Genomic DNA, 20,441 nt, shown 5'->3' on the forward strand with positions numbered 1-20,441 from the left:
ATTTCATCTTTACCAGGAAATTCCTCTTCATAGTGTTGTCTACGAAATTTAGAAAAGTTGAACTCATGAGACATATCACCTAAACCAATGGTAACAACATCCTTTTTGCAGTCTATCCTAGCATTAACAGTGTTTAAGAAGGGTCTACCAAATATAATGGGACAAAGCTATCTTATGGGGAACCAAGAACAAGAAAATCAGTAGGATATTTAGTTTTCCCACACAAGACTTCAACATCTCTAACAATCCCAATTGGTGAAATAGTATCTCTGTTGGCAAGTTTAATTGTGACATCAATATCTTCTAACTCAGCAGGTGCAATATCGTGCATAATTTCGTTGTATAAGTCAATAGGTATTGCACTAGCACTGTCACCCATATCACACAAGTCATGATAACAATGATCTCCTATTTTAACAGAAATAACATGCATGCCTACCACAGGTCTATGTTTATCTTTAGCACAAGGTTTAGCAATTCTAGCAGTTTCATCACAGAAATAAATAACATGCCCATCAATATTATCAGCCAAGAGATCCTTAACAGTAGCAATATTAGGTTCAACTTTAACTTGCTCAGGAGGTGTATAGGTTCTAATATTGCTTTTACGAACCACAATTGAAGCTTTAGCATGATCTTTTATCCTAACAGGAAAAGGTGGTTTCTCAACATAAGCAGTAGGAACAATAGGATCATTATAAGTGATAGTCTTTTCTTCAACTTTAATAGGTGCATCTACTTTTACTTCTATGGGAGGATGATATTTAAACCACTTCTCCTTTGGGAGATCGACATGAGTAGCAAAAGATTCACAGAAAGTAGCTACTATCTCAGAGTCAAGTCCATATTTAGTGCTAAATTTACGGAAAACATCGGTATCCATAAAAGATTTAACACAATCAAACTTAGGTGTCATACCTGACTCCTTACCTTCGTCGAGATCCCAATCTTTAGAGTTGCATTTAATTCTTTCCAATAAATCCCATTTGAATTCGATAGTCTTCATCATAAAAGAGCCAGCACAAGAAGTATCAAGCATGGTGCGATTGTTATCAGAAAGCCGAGCATAAATTTTTTGGATAATCATTTCTCTTGAGAGCTCATGATTGGGGCATGAATATAACATTGATTTAAGCCTCCCCCAAGCTTGAGCAATGCTTTCTCCTTCGCGAGGCCAAAAATTATATATATAATTGCGATCACGATGAACAAGATGCATAGGATAAAACTTCTAATGAAATTCAAATTTCAATCATTTGTAGTTCCATGATCCCATATCATCACATAGCCTATACCATGTCAGTGCATCTCCCTCAAAAGATAAAGGGAAGACCTTCTTCTTGATAACATCATCGGGCATACCTACAGGCTTAAATAATCCACAAACTTCATCCACATATATTAGGTGCTCATCAGGATGTAATGTTCCATCTCCTGAAAAAGGATTAGCTAGCAGTTTTTCTATCATACCCGACTTTCAAAGTAGACATTTTCATTTTCAGTAGGTTCAGTAGGTTGAGGAGCAACTCTTTGCTCTACTGGTCGGGGCGAAGATACCCCGAACAAGCCCCTCAGAGGATTACTTTCCATAGTAACAGGTGACAGTAAATTTCAGCACACTATATAAATTTTTCCTTACCAAATTCCACCTACCAAAGGCGCTTCACTCCCCGGCAACGGCGCCAGAAAAGAGTCTTGATGACCCACAAGTATAGGGGATCTATCGTAGTCCTTTCGATAAGTAAGAGTGTCGAACCCAACAAGGAGCAAAAGGAAATGATAAGCGGTTTTCTGCAAGGTATTCTCTGCAAGCACTGAAATTGTAGGTAATAGATAGTTTGGTGATAAGATAATTTGTAATGAGAAACAAGTAACAAAAGTAAATAAAGTGCAGCAAGGTGGCCCAATCCTTTTTGTGGCAAAGTACAAGCCTGGACAAACTCTTATATAGAGAAAGCGCTCCCGAGGACAGATGGGAATTATCATCAAGCTAGTTTTCATCATGTTCATATGATTCGCGTTCGGTACTTTGATAATTTGGTATGTGGGTGGACCGGTGCTTGGGTACTGTCCTTACTTGGACAAGCATCCCACTTATGATTAACCTCTATTTCAAGCATCCGCAACTACAACAAAAGTATTAAGGTAAACCTAGCCATAGCATGAAACATATGGATCCAAATCAGCCCCTTACGAAGCAACGCATAAACTAGGGTTTAAGCTTCTGTCACTATAGCAACCCATCATCTACTTATTACTTCGCAATGCCTTCCTATAGGCCCAAATAATGGTGAAGTGTCATGTATTCGACGTTCACATAACACCACTAGAGGAGGGACAACATACATCTCATCAAAATATCGAACGAATACCAAATTCACATGACTACTAATAGCAAGACTGCTCCCATGTCCTCAGGAACAAACGTAACTACTCACAAAGCATATTCATGTTCATAATTAGAGGGGTATTAATATGCATATAGGATATGAACATATGATCTTCCACCAAGTAAACCAACTAGCATCAGCTACAAGGAGTAATCAACACTACTAGCAACCCACAGGTACCAATCCCAGACTTAGAGACAAGAATTGGATACAAGAGATGAACTAGGGTTTGTGAGGAGATGGTGCTGGTGAAGATGTTGATGGAGATTTACACCCTCACGATGAGAGGATCGTTGGTGATGACGATGGCGATGATTTCCCCCTCCTGGAGGGAAGTTTCCCCGGCAGAACAGCTCCGCCAGAGCCCTAGATTGGTTCCGCCTCATGGCGGAGGAGTCTCGTCCCGAAAGCTTGCTTATGATTTTTTTCTCCATGAAAGACTCCATATAGCAGAAGATGGGCATCGGAGGGCCACGAGGGGGCCCACGAGGCAAGGGGCGCGCCCAGGGGGGTAGGGCGCGCCCCCACCCTCGTGGCTGGTGAGTGACCCCCCTCTGGTACTTCTTGCGCTCAGTATTTTTTATATATTCTGAAAATAACTTCCATGAAGTTTCAGGACTTTTGGAGCTGTGCAGAATAGGTCTCTAATATTTGCTCCTTTTCTAGTCTAGAATCGCAGCTGCCGGCATTCTCCCTCTTTATGTAAACCTTGTAAAATAAGAGAGAATAGGCATAAGTATTGTGACATAATGTGTAATAACAGCCCATAATGCAATAAATATCGATATAAAAGCATGATGCAAAATGGACGTATCACACTCAGTCGCTGACGTCACGAAGGCTTCGGCTGATACCACGATGTCGAGTGCCCATAATTGTTCCCGCATAGTTGGTTAGTGCGTATAGGCTAGTGGCCAGACTCAGATCAAATACCAAGATCTTGTTAAGCGTGTTATCTTGAAGTAACTGCGAACGCCGACCAGGGCCAGGCCCACCTCTCTCTTGGGTGGTCACAAGCTGCCCTGCCACTCCGCCACAAAGATCCACACAGAGGGCCGTCGGGAAAGTATGTCCTTTCAGCCCCCAATTTGTGAATCAACCGCGGGTACTCAACGAGCCGACCTGACTTTAGTCACAACATGTATCATATGCAATATGTATAGTATATAACCGTGATTAACACCCGACGTGATCACGGCCCGATAGTATAGCATGGCAGACTGACAAGAATGTAGGGCCACTAATGATAACCTAGCATCCTATACTAAGCATTTAGGATTGCAGGTAAGGTATCAACAACTGTAGCAACAATGACAGGCTATGCACCAGAATAGGATTAACGGAAAGCAGTAACATGCTACACTACTCTAATGCAAGCAGTAGAGAGAGGAATAGGCGATATCTGGTGATCAGGGGGGGGCTTGCCTGGTTGCTCTGGCAAGTAAGGGTTGTCAACAACGTAGTCGATTGGGGCACCAGCAGCGGCGTCAGTCTCGTAGTCTACCAGAGAGAAGAGGGGGAAGAAACAATGAATACAATGCAAACAGATGCATATCGATGCATGGCATGACGAGTAACGGTGCTAGGTGTGCCCTAATGCAGTAGGAGGTGATACCGGCGAAGGGGAAAAAACCGGGAAAGTATCCCCGGTGTTTCGCATTTTCGGACAGATGAACCGGAGGAGGAAAGTTGCGTGTTCGCTATGCTAGGGATGTGTGGCGGACAAACGGGCTGCGTATTCGGATTCGTCTCATCATTCCGAGCAACTTTCATGTACAAAGTTTTTCCATCCGAGCTACGGTTTATTTTATATTACTTTTTAAAGTTTTAAATCATTTTCTAGAATTACCAGATTATTTTAATTTGAAATAAATGTGAATTGCTAGGTGCACCCAGCTCTGGGTACACATAAATGTACCGGATGGGCTGACATGTGGGTCCAAGGGGTCCGAGTTGACCAGTCAAACTTTGACTGGTCAACAAGGGGTGGGGCCCCCTTGTCATACATTGTTTTACTAACCTAATAGATTAAATAGACTAATTAGGTTATTAGATTAACTAACACAGGTTAATTAAGTTAATTAGCATTTTAATTAATTAATTTTCTATTATATTTTTTAAAACGTTCTCACGGGTGGGCCCCGGCTGTCATGGGCACATAGGCCAAACCGGGCGTGGTTGCGGGCGCCCGATGGGGCGACCCGGGCGACGGGCGCTAGTCGCCCGACAAGGCGCTGCAAGGAGAGGCAACCGAGGCAGCGGCGGGGCGCGCCGCAGCTGCCGGCAAGTGGAGGCGGGCAGCAGCGGCATCAAGCAGCATCAACAACAGGCTGCGGGCCCGTACGACACACGGGTGCTGGCGGCAGTGGCGCAACAACAAGGAACAGCAGCACGAGGAGCAAAAGGCAGCAACTATGGCGGAGCTAGCGGCAACAACAACCAAGTTGAGGCCTGATTCATTCTTTTCCTTCCGGAGCACGCATATACATTGCACATCACATCCCGCATGTCATGTCATGTTTTGCATCATGTTGCTTGCGCATTGCACTGTGGTTGATTGTTGTTTCCTTTGCTTGTGTTCTTGCCTTGGGTAGAGCTGGGAGATGAGTACGTGATCGAGGAACCCATTGAGTACGCTTACGAGGATCAAGCTTACGTCAACTCAGAGAACTTTGCAGGCAAGATGACCATACCCTCGAAATCACTTCTATCTTTGCTTGCTAGTTGCTCGCTCTATTGCTATGCCGCGATACCTACCACTTGCTATATCATGCCTCCCATATTGCCATGTCAAACCTCTAACCCACCTTGTCCTAGCAAACCGTTGTTTGGCTATGTTACCGCTTTGCTCAGCCCCTCTTATAGCGTTGCTAGTTGCAGGTGAAGATGGAGTTTGTTCCTTGTTGGAACATGTTTATTGTTGGGATATCATTATTATATCTTGCTTACTTTAATGCATCTATATACTTGGTAAAGGGTGGAAGGCTCGACCTTATGCCTGGTGTTTTGTTCCACTCTAGCCGCCCTAGTTTCCGTTATACCGGTGTTATGTTCCTTGATTTTGCGTTCCTTACGCGGTTGGGTTATAATGGGAACCCCTTGGCAGTTCACCTTGAATAAAACTCCTCCAGCAAGACCCAACCTTGGTTTTACCATTTGCCACCTAAGCCTTTTTCCCTTGGGTTCCGCGGACTCAAGGGTCATCTTTATTTTAAACCCTCGGGCCAGTGCTCCTCTGAGTGTTGGTCCAACCTGTCAGCCGCCAGTGGCCACCATGGGCAACTCTGGGTTGGCCTACCGGAAGTTTGGACAATCCAGTGTGCCCTGAGAACGAGATATGTGCAGCTCCTATCGGGATTTGTCGGCACATTCGGGTGGCTTTGCTGGTCTTGTTTTACCATTGTCGAAATGTCTTGTAACCGGGATTCCGAGTCTGATTGGGTCTTCCTGGGAGAAGGAATATCCTTCGTTGACCGTGAGAGCTTGTGATGGGCTAAGTTGGGACACCCTTGCAGGGTTTTGAACTTTCGAAAGCCGTGCCCGCGGTTATGGGCAGATGGGAATTTGTTAATATCCGGTTGTAGAAAACCTGACACTTAACTTAATTAAAATGAATCAACAATGTGTGTAGCCGTGATGGTCTCTTTTCGGCGGAGTCCGGGAAGAGAACACGGTCTCGTGTTATGCTTGAACGTATGTAGTTTTAGGATCACTTCTTGATCATTTTAGCTTCTCGACCGTGCTTTGCTTCTCTTCTCGCTCTCTTTTGCGTAAGTTAGCCACCATATATGCTAGTGCTTGTTGCAGCTCCACCTCACTACCTTTCCTACCCATAAGCTTAAATAGTCTTGATCGCGAGGGTGTGAGATTGCTGAGTCCCCGTGACTCACAGATTACTTCCAAAACTAGATGCAGGTGTTGACGATGCCAGTGCAGGGGCGCGACCGAACTCAAGTGGGAGTTCGACGAGGATTCAGGATGTTACTATGTTTCCTTTCCAGATGATCAGTAGTGGAGCCCAGTTGGGGCGATCGGGGATCTATTGCATTTGGGGTTGTCTTTATTTTGGTTCCATAGTCGGACCTTGATTGTATTCTAGATGATGTAATCCTATATTTATGTATTGTGTGAAGTGGTGATTGCAAGCCAACTCTTTATCCCTTTCTTATTCAGTACATGGGATGTGTAAAGATTACCCCTCTTACGACATGCCTACTATGCGGCTATGCCTCTAAGTCGTGCTCCGACACATGGGAGATATAGCCGCATCGGGGGTGTTACAGGGAGGAAGGCGAGGGAGGCCGGATCCTTGAAGGGACCTCCGGGATCCGTCCCTCTCCGACGAGGAGGCGGCTTGGCGCGGCACGAACGCGGAGAACCAGGCGGCGGCGGCCATGGCAGGATCTTCGCGAGGTGGTGGCGCAAGGACGACGGTAGGCGGTGGTTCCATGGGCGCGAGCACGCCGGCGTGGTGGGGCTCCAGCGCGGCAAGGGATCAGGCGCGGGCTGCTCGGTGACGCTGGAGAACGAGAGGGAGTGGGTGTCTCGATCGGGAGGAGTGGGGGGTTCTTGTGGGAGGAGTGGGGGGTTCTTGTGGGAGGAGTGGGGGGGATCCTGCGAGGCCACGGGATGGGCGCCGTCCAGATCTAGGGGGCGGGGGGGGGGGGGGAGTGAGAGGGGATAGGGGAGGGGAGAGGCTGGGGTTTGAGCGTCGGCATGCCATATAGGCGAGGGGCGCAGTTGGGCCGGTGGGCCGGCCGACTGGGTTGTGGCCCAGTTGGCCAGGGGGGGTTCTGTTTTTATTTCTCTTTTGTTTCTTTTTAGTTTTCTTTTATTTTTAGTTTTGGTAAAATACTAAAGTGGCACCCAAATAGATGTTACCAATTATGCCACAGCCACAAACAACTTATCACTGAAATAAAATAGTTTTGAAATTGTTTATCATTTTAAAATAATTTAAATAATTATTATTGCTACTATTTTATTGATTTTCGAGTGTTTAAACATTTCATAAAGGTGTGGTTTCTCCACCATAATTACCTATGTATTATTTGGCTTACTCCGAACATTTTAGTTCTAATATTTGAAAACTTTTATCGTTTGACTTGATTTTGAATTCGAACGAGGTTGAATCATCGTGAAACTAACAACAATAATCGTGGTGACGTGGCCTCATTAGCAGAGGTTTACTATAGCTTAACTATCCGGGCGTCACACCACAGTTTGCTACCATCACTCTAGATTTGTGCATGCACTCCTTACATAATCTCACTATGTTTTATTCCTATGCATGTCAGTTATTGTACACAATGGAACTGAATATGTAGAGCAAAAGAGGCGAGCCTTGCGTGGCAATAAAATTTCATGCAGACGTCGCTCCATGGTGGGCGCAAAGACAGCCCCCCTCCACCCATTTCGGATCGTAATCAAGAGGAAGATACTTGTTCTAAGGGGGATTCAGAAGCAGAAGACCACTCCTATTTACCCTATGAGGTCTTCGCTCTAACTTGGCATGCTGTTGTTGGTAATATCATGCATATGGTGCTTTGCATTGCTTACTGTATACATCAAAGATGTCATCTGCTTAGTTTAGACATGCTTTGTGTCAATGCCATCTGTTTAGTTTCTTTATCGTATATGTGAGTCATGCAATGCCATCTTGTTTAGCCATGCATCATATATGTGAATTTTGCAATGCCACCCTGGTTAGCCAGTCATCTTATATGTGGATTATATCATGCCATCATTTTTTATTACGTGTTAAATATGTCAACAATTTTAGTACATTCAATTTCTCTTCCTGTGCATCAACCATTCGACACGGTCATGGAAAAATCTGGAGTGGAAACAAGGTCTTCAGAGCAGACAATGCTATCTGACGAAGTGCATGTCTTGATGGTTATAGATAGCTCCTCGGAGAAGGATTCAGAGATAGATGAACAGTCCTATTCCCCCGAGGTCCATGCTCTAACTTGGCAGGGTTATGTTGCTCATATCGTGCGTATGTTATCTTGCATTGCTATGTCATTTGCTTAGTTTAGACATGGTTTGTGTGATGCCACATGTTTAGTGTCTAATTACCATATATGTGAATTATGCAATGCCATCTTGTTGCAAGACATTATATATGTGAATTATGCAATGCTATCTTGTTGCAAGGCATTATATATGTGAATTATGCAATGCCATGCTGTTTAGCCAAGCGTCATATATGTGAATTATATCATGCCATCCTTTTTTTGTATTTCTCATTGCTTTTGTCGACAATGTTTGTATATTCAACTGCTCTTCCTGTACATCAGCCATTTGAATTGGTGATGGAGAAATCTGGAGTGAAAACAAGGTCTTCAGAGCAGACAATGCTACCTGCTGAAGAAAATATCTTGCTGGTTACAGATAGCTCTTCAGAGGAGGACTCAGATGCAGATGACTAGTCCTATTATCCCCCTGAGGTGTATGCTCAAACTTAGCAGGGTTATATTACTCATATCATGCATATGTTGTATTGCAATGCTTAGTTTTTACATCATATACACAATATTGAATGCCATTTCCTTAGTTGACACATCATATATGCGATTGCCCTCTGCTCACTTCCTTAGTATATAAATCATATATTTGAATTATATCATGCCATGATGTTTACATAGACAGCATGTATCTGAATTATGGCATGCAAACCCATTTTCTAAATACATAATATAGTTATATCATCGCATCTTGTTCACATAGTCATCATATTTTGAATTATGTCATTCTATCCGTGAATTATATCATGACATCATGTTTCCATCGATGACATGTTCATGATTTATGGCATGCCAACCTCTTTAATAGACACATCGTATAGTTATATCATGTCATCCTGTTTACATAGTCATCATATTTTGAAGTATGTCATTCTATCCTGTTTAGTTAGCCATCATACATGTGAAATTGTGTCATGCTATCCTGTTTAATTACCATCATATATGTGAAATTATGTCCTGCTATTCTGTTTGGTTAGACAACATAAATGTGAATTATTTCATGCCCTGTTTTCTTCCCTACTATCCATTGCACATGTCTATCTTACAATGTATGTACATTCAATTACTTTTCTTGTTTATCAGCCATTTCAATTGGAGGGGGTGATGACAGTATTTGTGGGAGTAAAAACACGGTCTTCAGAAAAGATCATGCTACCTGTCGATGGAGATAGAACCACGGTTGTACTTGCCCAAGAACCAGCCCCACCACACATAACCCAGACTCACGCAGATTGTACCCCTACCTAGTTGGACAAAGAACCAGCTACACCCCTTCTAACCCCAACCCCAGCAGATAGTAACCCAGTTCCCATTGACACAACACCGTCTCCACCACAGAGCACCCAAACACGAGCAGTTAGTAAGGCAACTGCAGTGCCCAAAGCACGAGGACCACCACTCCGAACCCCAAGTCAATGCTTAAAGCAGCAGAAGAATTGTTCTCAGGTCAGGTTCCGTAGCTATGGTTCATACTACTTTGCTCTTGCATCACTGTATTTACTCATACCAACTAATTTCAAATTTGAAGGATGCAATTGAAACTCCAATGGCGCAACAGGTATGTTTTAAAACCGTTTCTTTAACGTGTTTGCTGTTGTAACTTGCTCTATGTTGATTTCAGTTTCAATTGAATAAACATTTATGTTCTCATGCCATGCACATTACAAGTGTCGTTATTGTTGTGTAGCTTCCCACACTTATATTCTGTCTATGCTGCTTTGTCTTAAATAGATATGATTCGAATTGTCTCTATCTTGATTCGGCAACATAAACTAGAATGATATAGACCACACAGTGACCATACTACATAGATATATGTTTGTTTCATGTTGTTATCCTGTCCACCTTACTACTGAACTAGTTTACCAAAATGAGTTTCATATACTACATTGTAAACCTGTGATGTGTTTGTTTGTTTCTCTTTTAGAACGCGGATAAAATATTGGAGAAGAGTACGCCATTATGCAATGGTAAAGGAAGTAATGCAGATAAGGTCCAAGATAGTGAGACATCCCTGTTGGTCTCCAAGAAAGCTAATAAAAACTATATTGAAGACACCGAGACAACCCCAAAGTCCTGTCTTGATGTAGTGTTCAAGTTACTGGCTACTACTGTTGCCACCAGCTCTTCGAACTCGCAGCCTGAATCAGTTTGGCTTCTTGAGTCTCAACTTCAAGTTGAAAGACATCGATCAGATTTTATGCGACAGGAAGCCGAAGGACTGAGGAAGTCCCTGCAGAATTCAGATGCATACTTTCTGATGCAACAGCAAGTGCCAGAGGATTTAAGCACCAAATAAGAGAAAGTTAATAGGCTTGCTAAGCATCTTGCCAGCATTATGGGTACCCAGGATATTGTTTCTTGAGCTCTTCTGAAGTGGTTTCAGTTCTGGACTTGTTTTGCTGCGTGTTTATATGTTGCTTTGTTCCCTATATTTGCACTAGTGGCGAACTTTGATGCCCAGTGGATGTAATATGTGTAATAGCCGTGATATCCTAGCGTAAGTTGCTTGCTTATTTATTTCCTTATTGTCTTGTTTATTTGTTTTCTTGTAGTCAGTGCAGTTCTTTTTCCGCGGTTTGCTAGTGGCCGCAATAACCTATTTTTTAAAACTAGGCCACAATAACCATGGGCTACATATTTACTGTAGTTAACATGGGCCTCCTACGGGCCATAGAAACAATGCACCTTCTAAGGGCCGTAGAAACAATGGGCCTTCTGCGGCGTAGAAACAATGGGCCTTATATGGGCCATAGACACAACGGGCCTTCTACGGGCCGTATCATCAATGGGCCTTCTACGGGCCGTATGATCGGTTGGCCAAACATGGGCCAATAACAGACCACATTATGGCCGTAAATGGGCTAGAGTTGAAATTGCCCGTTCATGGGCCGACCATAACGGGCCATCGTTAATCGGCCGTATTTGATGACGCTATGAAAACGGCCCAACGTATTAACGGTCCACAAATGGGCCGACTGTAACCACATGCTGAATTTGGCCCACAAGCAAAAAATGACAGTAACGGGCCGTAAGTAAACGAATGCTGGAAAGGAGCCCAAGAATAAATGGGCCCTGAGAAGGCCGAAAGATAACATGGGCTGGAAATGGCCCAACGGAATAATGGGCCGTTAATGGGTATAAAGTGATACACTATTCATTAGGGGCCAGTTTTACCACGGGTCATTAATGGACCGAGAGTTACTAAGGGCCTCATATGGGCCGAAAGATGTCATGGGCCATACATGGGCCGGAATTTAAAACGGGCTAGAATTATATTGGATGGCCCAGATGACGATACTGGGCCTAATTCGGATAGGCCGTAAACGGCCCCTGGGTTAGCGGGCTGTAAATGGGCTATATGCAAACAAGCCGTTAACAGGCTTGCCGTGGGCCGGCCTGCCACCTTTTAACCAAGTCAAATGGGCCGGCCTTTTCATAGGAATGGGCCTCTGTTGGGCCGTGCCACATGTCGACGTATCATAGGCGCTTTGGGTCCAATGAGTGGATGACATCTGTCCCAACGGTGAGCCGACACGTGTTTCCTCCAACCAATGATTATTTTACACGTGGAAAATCCCCATTGGTCGGGGTTGTTAATGGGTTATCGGATCCAAAACTGGAACCGATAGCTTAACAACGTTCCGTTACGGTGGATGCCATGTGTCGGTCACCCATGACGAAAGCACTTCTGTGACGCGCGATTTATCATCATGGAAGTGGACACTTTTGTGATTATAATTTTGGTAATGTCATGGAACACTTCTACGACAGCACAGGCATGACTATCTTGATTCTGTCATAAAATTGTCATGGATGTACATGCATGACAGAAAACATGACCTACTGTGACAAACACGTATCATCACGAAAGTGTATTTTTTTGTAGTGTTCAATCTTGGTGATTTCCCCCTCGAAACCATGAAACTTCCTCGGTGATGGTTCGATTTATGAAAGGCGCGCATCACTACATAAGGAAACATTCTCCAAATTTTACCAGGGCATGGTGATGCCATACCATGGCACCACCCCAAGCATCATGTTTTCCAACCATGTGTTTCATTTTTTTGTATAGTTGTTAACCGAGTAAAGGACGCGTTTATGGTTGACTATTGCCACACATTTCCTTGAAATATATGCCCATTCCTTGTAAAAGGCATGAGAATGTACTAAATAACACGAGCATGGTTTTCCAGATTGTTCTTGTGCACCTTTTCATGCACCGATTGTTCGAATTTGAATTATGTCCATTAATGCCTAGAAAATGCACATAATCCCCTAAATATGGTAAATGAGCCCGGGAAAATGTCAAATTTGAACATGTTGCATTTGAGGTAGTATGTTGATCGTTGAAAAAAAAACTGAATGACAAACTAGGACGGAAATTTGGATTCCCCTTCAATCCTAGGGATTTCCCTCTCGAAGGCATGGAACTTCTTCGATGATGGTTCTATTTATGAAGGGCGTGCATGACGACATAAGCCAAACCTTCTCAAATTTTTACCAGGGCATGGTGAGGTCATACCATGGCACCATGCCAGGCGTCATGTTTTTTAAGCATTTATTTCGTTTTTTCTATAGGTGAAAACCCAGTAAACAAACATTTGTGGTTGACTATTGCCACACATTTCATCGAAATATCTGTCCATTATTCCTTGTAAAAGGCACGAGAATTTACTAAATAGCACGAGCATCATTTTCCAGGCCGTTCTTGTGGACCCTTTCATGCACCAATTGTTTGAACTTGAATTATGTACATGAATGCCTAGGAAATGCACATAATCCCCTAAATATGGCAAATGAACCCGGAAAAGTGCCAAATTTGAACACGGTGTTTTGCAGGTTGTATGTTCATCATAGAAAAAACTCGTGGACAAAGGACAAAGGAAATTTGGATCCCCCTTCAATCTTGGTGATTTCCCCCTCGAAACCATGAAACTTCCTCGGTGATGGTTCGTTTTATGAAAGGCATGCATGACGACATTTTTACCAGGGCACGGTGAGGCCATACCATGGCACCACACCAGGCGTCATGTTTTCCAGGTATGTATTTCATTTTTGTGTAGTTGTTAATCCAGTAAATGACGCGTTTATAGTTGACAATTGCCACACATTTCCTTGAAATATCTGCCCATTCCTTGTAAAAGGCATGAGAATGTACTAAATAGCACGAGCATGGTTTTCCAGACCGTTCTTGTGCACCTTTTCATGCACCGATTGTTCGAATTTGAATTACGTGCATAATTAATGCCTAGAAAATGCACATAATCCCCTAAATATGGTAAACAAGTTCGGAAAAATGTCAAATTTGAACACGTTGCATTTGAGGCGGTATGTTGATCGTTGGAAAAAAACTGAATGACAAACTAGGACGGAAATTTGGATTCCCCTTCAATCTTGGTGATTTCATTCTCGAAAGCATTGCACTTCCTTGGTGATGGTTCAATTTATGAAGGGAGTGCATGACGACATAAATCAAACCTTCTCAGCTTTTAACCAGGGCACGGTGAGGCCATACCATGGCACCATGCCAGCCGTCATGTTTTTCAAGCACATATTTCATTGTTCTATAGTTGATAACCCAGTAAATGACGCATTTGTGGTTGACTATTGCCACACATTCCATTGAAATCTCTTCCCATTCCATGTAAAAGGCTTGAGAAATTACTAAATACCACGATTATGGTTTTTCCAGACCGTTCTTGTGCACCCTTTCATGCACCGATTGTTTGAATTTGAATCACGTGCATTAATGCCTACAAAATGCACATAATCCCCTAAATATTGTAAATGAACCCGAAAAAGTCTTAAATTTGAACACGGTGATTAGTAGGGTTTATGTTCATCGTAGAAAAAAAACTCATGGATGAAGGACAAAGGAAACTTGGATTCCCATTCAATCTCGGTGATTTACTATCGCACACGATTCATCTCCGTCGCCTCTGCGAACCGTGTGTGTTCACTCACACATGCAAAAGGAAAAAGAAAACCCTTGCCCACATCGTCCCCACTCACTCGCGCGGACTCCTCCACAACTCTGCAGCCTAAGCTCGACGGCTGTTGGCAGCGGGCGTAGGTCGTGCTCCAAACGGCACCAGATTTCTCCCCTACCGCTTTCCGCCGCCTATCTACACCGACATTCTAGACTCTGGTCTACTTTTGTTTTCTGCGGGATTGGGCCGGGATTTTTCTCATGGAGAAGGTAATCAACTTAATTAGCAAAATATTCACTCATCTCTTATCGCCGTCCGTCCTCATTGTTAATCAACCAGCAGAAATCACCGTGGAATCATTTTTGTTCTAGCTGATTCATGGGTGTTCATTCATTTGTCCATAGTGCGAGCACAAATCGGGCAACTGTGGTCGTGTCCAGTTGGAAACGAAGTTCTATCTCACCATTCTGGATGACTTCAGGGAGCGGTCGGTATGTTCAATCTCAACCTACCATGGTCGGCATGGCCTAAATTTGTGAAGATATACCGTCTGTTGCTACATTATCTATATATTTGCATCAAATCATTGATACAATATCTATTTTTAATTATATATTTTTGTACTTTGCTTCCATCTATATATATGGATCCATTCTATAAGTTACTCCCATATTTGCATCTTGCTATGTTATTTCAATATATCTAATTTACGATCTTAATTTTCATTTCAAGCAGTACATCCCTTGCTTTGCAAGAACAAGAGTAGAAGGAAATCTTGGGCTTTACTTTGCTGATGACTCCCAGGATGTCATATTGACAACACATCATGGATTTACAATGACAGTTAGCGTAAAACTTGATAAAGATGGTCATTCCTATTTTAATGCGGACCTTTGGAGAAAAATGTCTAAGTGTTATGAACTGAAAGCTGGCAATAAAATTCTAGTGCGTGCACCACAACCTGGTCTAATTAACATGGATATTTACTTCCCCCAATGTCATCAGCCGATCAAAGACTGATCGAGGTTAGTGTCCTTTCAACTTCCTCCATGCTATCATATTACTATTTAAGCAACCAATTGGTCACTATTTAAGCAACCAATTGTGATATCATATTCTGACTCCGTTCCTAGGCAGTAACATATTCTATTTACCAATTTATACGCACTATATATTCTTCTGCCTTGTTCTAAAGAAATATTACCTTTCCACCATTTAAGCAGGATATGTTGGATGCATAGTGAATGATCTGTATGTTACTAAGCGTACCAAATTTCACTGGAAGGACTTGAAGCATGTCATAAACTTTATTGATAATCTGACAGAGATAGCACAGCGTATGAACGCTAGATTTTGGATGGGATTAATTAGACCTATGGTGCACACACTGAACAAGACCAATTGTGTGCACAAAACGCTGGTAAAAAGTCTTATTTTAATGTTGATGCTCATAAACTATATATATCTTCAACAATATGTTACAATTATTTTTTATTCTACATGTCAATAGAAATTGCCCCCTGTAGCAGTTCCTGGATCGATTTCCCGGCGTGGTCGAATTACACTTGTGCCTACTAATAACGCCAAAGTGATTGCAAGGTACTGCATTTCCCGTAGAAATGGAACCATTCAAATTAACAAGTTCTCGCTTCTCGTGGCAATGCATCCATATTGGAAAATTGGAGACACTGTTCTACTCATGCTCTACCAAGGCACATGAGGGCTCTTCTTTTTCATTGACGAGATGCCGAGTCGCCGTGATCAAGCTGCTTCTAGTGGATAGTTGTGGTTTTTGGCCCTTAGCCTCTTAAAATGTGCTAGCTGTTACTATATATGTTAAGTATGTAGATATGGACCATGTGGTTGTTGGTCCTTAGCCTCTTAAAATGTGATAGTTGTTACTATGTTAAGTATGTAGATATGAACCATATGGTTGTCAAAACTGTGTTCTGAGATCCTCCTTTTGTCGAATAGTGTAACCACTATATATATGTTACTAAAATGCTGTTACCCAAGTTCATAAATTTTCATGGAAAGTATTAGTATCGTACACAGTTCATGGACTTTAAGCGTGTGCCCGATGTCCAAAAGGCATTTGCATATTAACTGTCCATATTACAAATTCACACACATGTTAACATAAGGAAACGTATGTGTAACATACTAATCATCGCACACGAGTACTCGCAGACGCATCATGTGCGATACTCCGCCACTGCAAGCAACTAGTTTGCATTTTTCAAAGTTTTTTGTACACACAGAATTGCACACGAAGTAACTGCATTGACCGTCTGTGTTGTAATTTCTCATCGCAAACAGTTCATCCGAGTTGGCTGTTTGCCACGTATCACACACATCTTGTTTACACGAATCGTTTGTTTTCTTTTGGCTCCTCGCAAACAGTTCATCCATGTGAATTTTATGCCGCATATCGCACACATCTTGTTAAGTTGAACCATTTCTGTTGTGTTTCCTAGTCGAAAATAGTTCGTCCGAGTTAACTGTATGCCGTATATCGCACACACATTGATATGGCTGCCCGTTTCTATTATTCTACTTCATCGCAAATAGTTCGAATGGATTAACCGTGTGTCCTGCATCGCACACACATTGTTATGGCTGCCCGTTTCTGTTGTTCTGCCTCATCGCAGAGAGTTTGAATGGATTAACCGTGTGTCCTGCATCACACATGCAACTAAAATCTGAACCATGTTTGATGGCTCCGCCATTGCAGATGTTTTGCACCTTTTTTGACGGGTTTTTTACACCACCGTTTGCGATTATTGCATCGCACACAATTTTGGCAAAGGGTCTTTGATCGTAGTGTTGCGTTAGCAGTATCCTGCAGTAGTGTAAGTAAATTTGCATGTGCCACCTCTAAAAACTTCTAATATATATCCCTTTTGTGTGCTTGGATCATTCATGGAATGACAGGAGGTGGTCGGTATCTTCCATGCTAAGCGGGTTATTCTCAGGTCGAGTGTTTATTCACTCGCCATCGCACGAGAAAAAGGCGGTAATAGGGATCCCCAGTCCCAAACAGCAAACAGAGAAAGCTTACAAATAATCAAACAAAAACTCCCAATGGAGTCAAAACCTTTACTTTTATTGCTTGGGAACCGCCACTAGCGTGCTTAACATGGAAGATATTGATAACTGATAGTCGTGACGTAAATGAGAAGGGTGTATGTCTCAAAATATCATTTACCCCCGTTTTAAGAACTTGAGCTCTAGTACCTCTGCAAATCACTGCTTCCCTCTGCGAAGGGACTTTCTATTTACTTTTATGTTGTGTCATCACCTTCTAAAACAAGCGCCAGGACCTGAGAGCACTGCTTTCATGACTTATGCATTGTGTGTAGCTAATGTTGGGTGCATCATGACTGGATCTTTTCTACCATGAATTACAATGTTTAGTCGCTGCTTGAACTTTGGAGGTGCTCTGCATTTATGTTTTGCGGTCTCAGAAAGGGCTAGCGAGATACCACTATTGTCATATTATATCATGGTTGTTTTGAAAACATTTTACCATTTGAGATATTTTATTATTGCTCGCTAGCTGATTATGTTATTGATATGAGTTAATATAATTTTTAAGAGTTATTGTCGGCATGGTTAGTTATAATGTTGGCTGAAAACCTAGGTGCTGTTTAAGCTTATTTATGCAAACAAGAGCAAGCTTATTTATGCAAACAAGAGCAAAAGAGTTCGTAAATTTTTTTCTTGTTCACTTTCAGTTTATCAACTGAATTGCTTGAGGACAAGCAAAAGTTTAAGCTTAGGGGAGTTGATACGTCTCCAACGTATCTACTTTTCCTAACGCTTTTCCTCTTGTTTTGGACTCTAATTTGCATGATTTGAATGAAACTAACCCCGGACTGACGCTGTTTTCAGCAGAACGACCATGGTGTTGTTTTTGTGCAGAAATAAAAGTTCTTGGAATGGAATGAAACTTTGCGAGGATTTTTTATACAATAAACAAGAATTTCTGGAGCCAAGAACCACCGGAGGAGGGCGGGTGGGCACAACCCACCAGGGCGCGCCCCCTCCTGGCGCGCCCAGGTGGGTTGTCCCCGCAGACCCTGAAACCGACGCTATAAAATCCTATTTTTCCATAAAAAAATCAGGGAGAAAGAATTATTGTGATCCACGAGACAGAGCCGTTGTCACCTCCTGTTCTTCATCGGGAGGCCAGATCTAGAGTCCGTTTGGGGCTCCGGAGAGGGGGTCTTCGTTCTTCGTCATCACCAACCCTTCTCCATCGCCAATTCCATGATGCTCCCCACCAGGAGTGAGTAATTCATTCATAGGCTCACTGGTTGGTGAGGAGTTGGATGAGATTCATCATGTGATCTAGTTAGTTTTTTAGGGCTTGATCCCTAGTATCCACTATATTCTAAGATTGATGTTTCTATGACTTTGCCATGCTTAATGCTTGTCACTTTGGGACCGGGTGCCATGATTTCTGATCTGAACCATTTATGTTATCATCATTATATCCATGTTCTAGATCCGATCTTGCAAGTTATAGTCATCTACTACGTGTTATGATCCGGCAACCCCGGACCACTCCCGGTGATGACCGTAGTTTGAGGAGTTCATGTATTCACCGTGTGTTAATGCTTTGTTCCGGTTCTCTATTAAAAGGAGGCCTTAATATCCCTTAGTTTCCAATAGGACCCCGCTGCCACGGGAGGGTAGGGCAAAATATGTTATGCAAGGTCTTTCCATAAGCACGCATGACTATTTATGGAATACATGCCTACATTATATTGATGAACTGGAGCTAGTGCCGTATCGCCCTAGGTTATATCTTTCTCATGATTAATATCATCCCACAAGTCACCCATCCAATGCCTATGAATTTATCTTATATTGTTATTGCTAAATTACTACTACTATCATTACTGTTGCACTTGTTACAAAACTATTGATATCACTGTTACTGTTAACATTGCTACTGTCACTATTATCAAAACTATCATATTACTTTGCTACTGATCACTTTGCTGCAGATAATTAATCTCTAGGGGTGCTTTAATTGACAACTCAGCTGCTAATACCTTTAAATATTCTCTGGCTCCCCTTGTGTCGAATCTATAAATTTGGGTTGAATACTCTACCCTCAAAAACTGTTGCGATCCCCTATACTTGTGAGTTATCAGTTAGCAATCATAGAAGACTATATGATGGTTGAGTATGTGGAGCTCTTACTGAAACTCTATTAAATGAGTTGAATTACAATTGCTTGGTGACTGAGAACATAGGTTGTTGAGTTTCAAGAGAATTCACTGTTTGAACCTTAACCTATGAATTGGTTGCTACTTTAACATGAGAAGTTTTATAAGAAAGAATTGTTGTTATGATGCTAGGAAAAGTGATTGAAATTTTCATTGATCAAACTAGTGCACTTTGCTAGCATTCACACTTCATAAATTATTTATTTTATCATTTACCTACTCGAGGACGAGTAGGAATTAAGCTTGGGGATGCTGATACGTCTCCAATGTATCTATAATTTATGAAGTATTCATGCTGTTATATTATCATTCTTGGATATTTTACAATCATTTATAGCAACTTTATATCATTTCTTTGGACTAACCTATTGACCCAGTGCCCAGTGCCAATTGTTGTTTTTGCTTGTTTTTTACATCGCAGGAAATCAATATCAAACGGAGTCCAAACACCGTGAAACTTTTTGTGGGTTTTTTATGGACTAGAAGACATCCAATGGTCTAGAGCAGCACCCGGGGGTGCCCCAAGGGGGGCACAACCCACCAGGGCGTGCCTGGGGGCCCGGGCACGCCCATGTGGGCTGTGCCCACCTCGGTGGCCTCCCGCACCCCCTCTTCGCCCTATAAATTGTCAAATATTCCAAAAACCCTGAGGGTAACCCTAGATTAGAAGTCCCTGCACCGCAAGCATCTATAGCCATGAAAAACCAATCTAGACCCTGTTCCGGCACTCCGTTGGAGGGGGAAATCATCACTGGTGGCCATCTTCATCATCCCGCGGCCACCATGATGAGGAGGGAGTAGTCCACCCTCGGGGCTGAGGGTTTGTACAAGTAGCTATGTGTTCAATCT

The sequence above is a fragment of the Triticum urartu genome, chromosome 2A (assembly GCF_056163025.1).
Source record: "Triticum urartu cultivar PI428250 chromosome 2A, HENAU_Tu73, whole genome shotgun sequence".
NCBI lineage: Eukaryota > Viridiplantae > Streptophyta > Magnoliopsida > Poales > Poaceae > Triticum > Triticum urartu.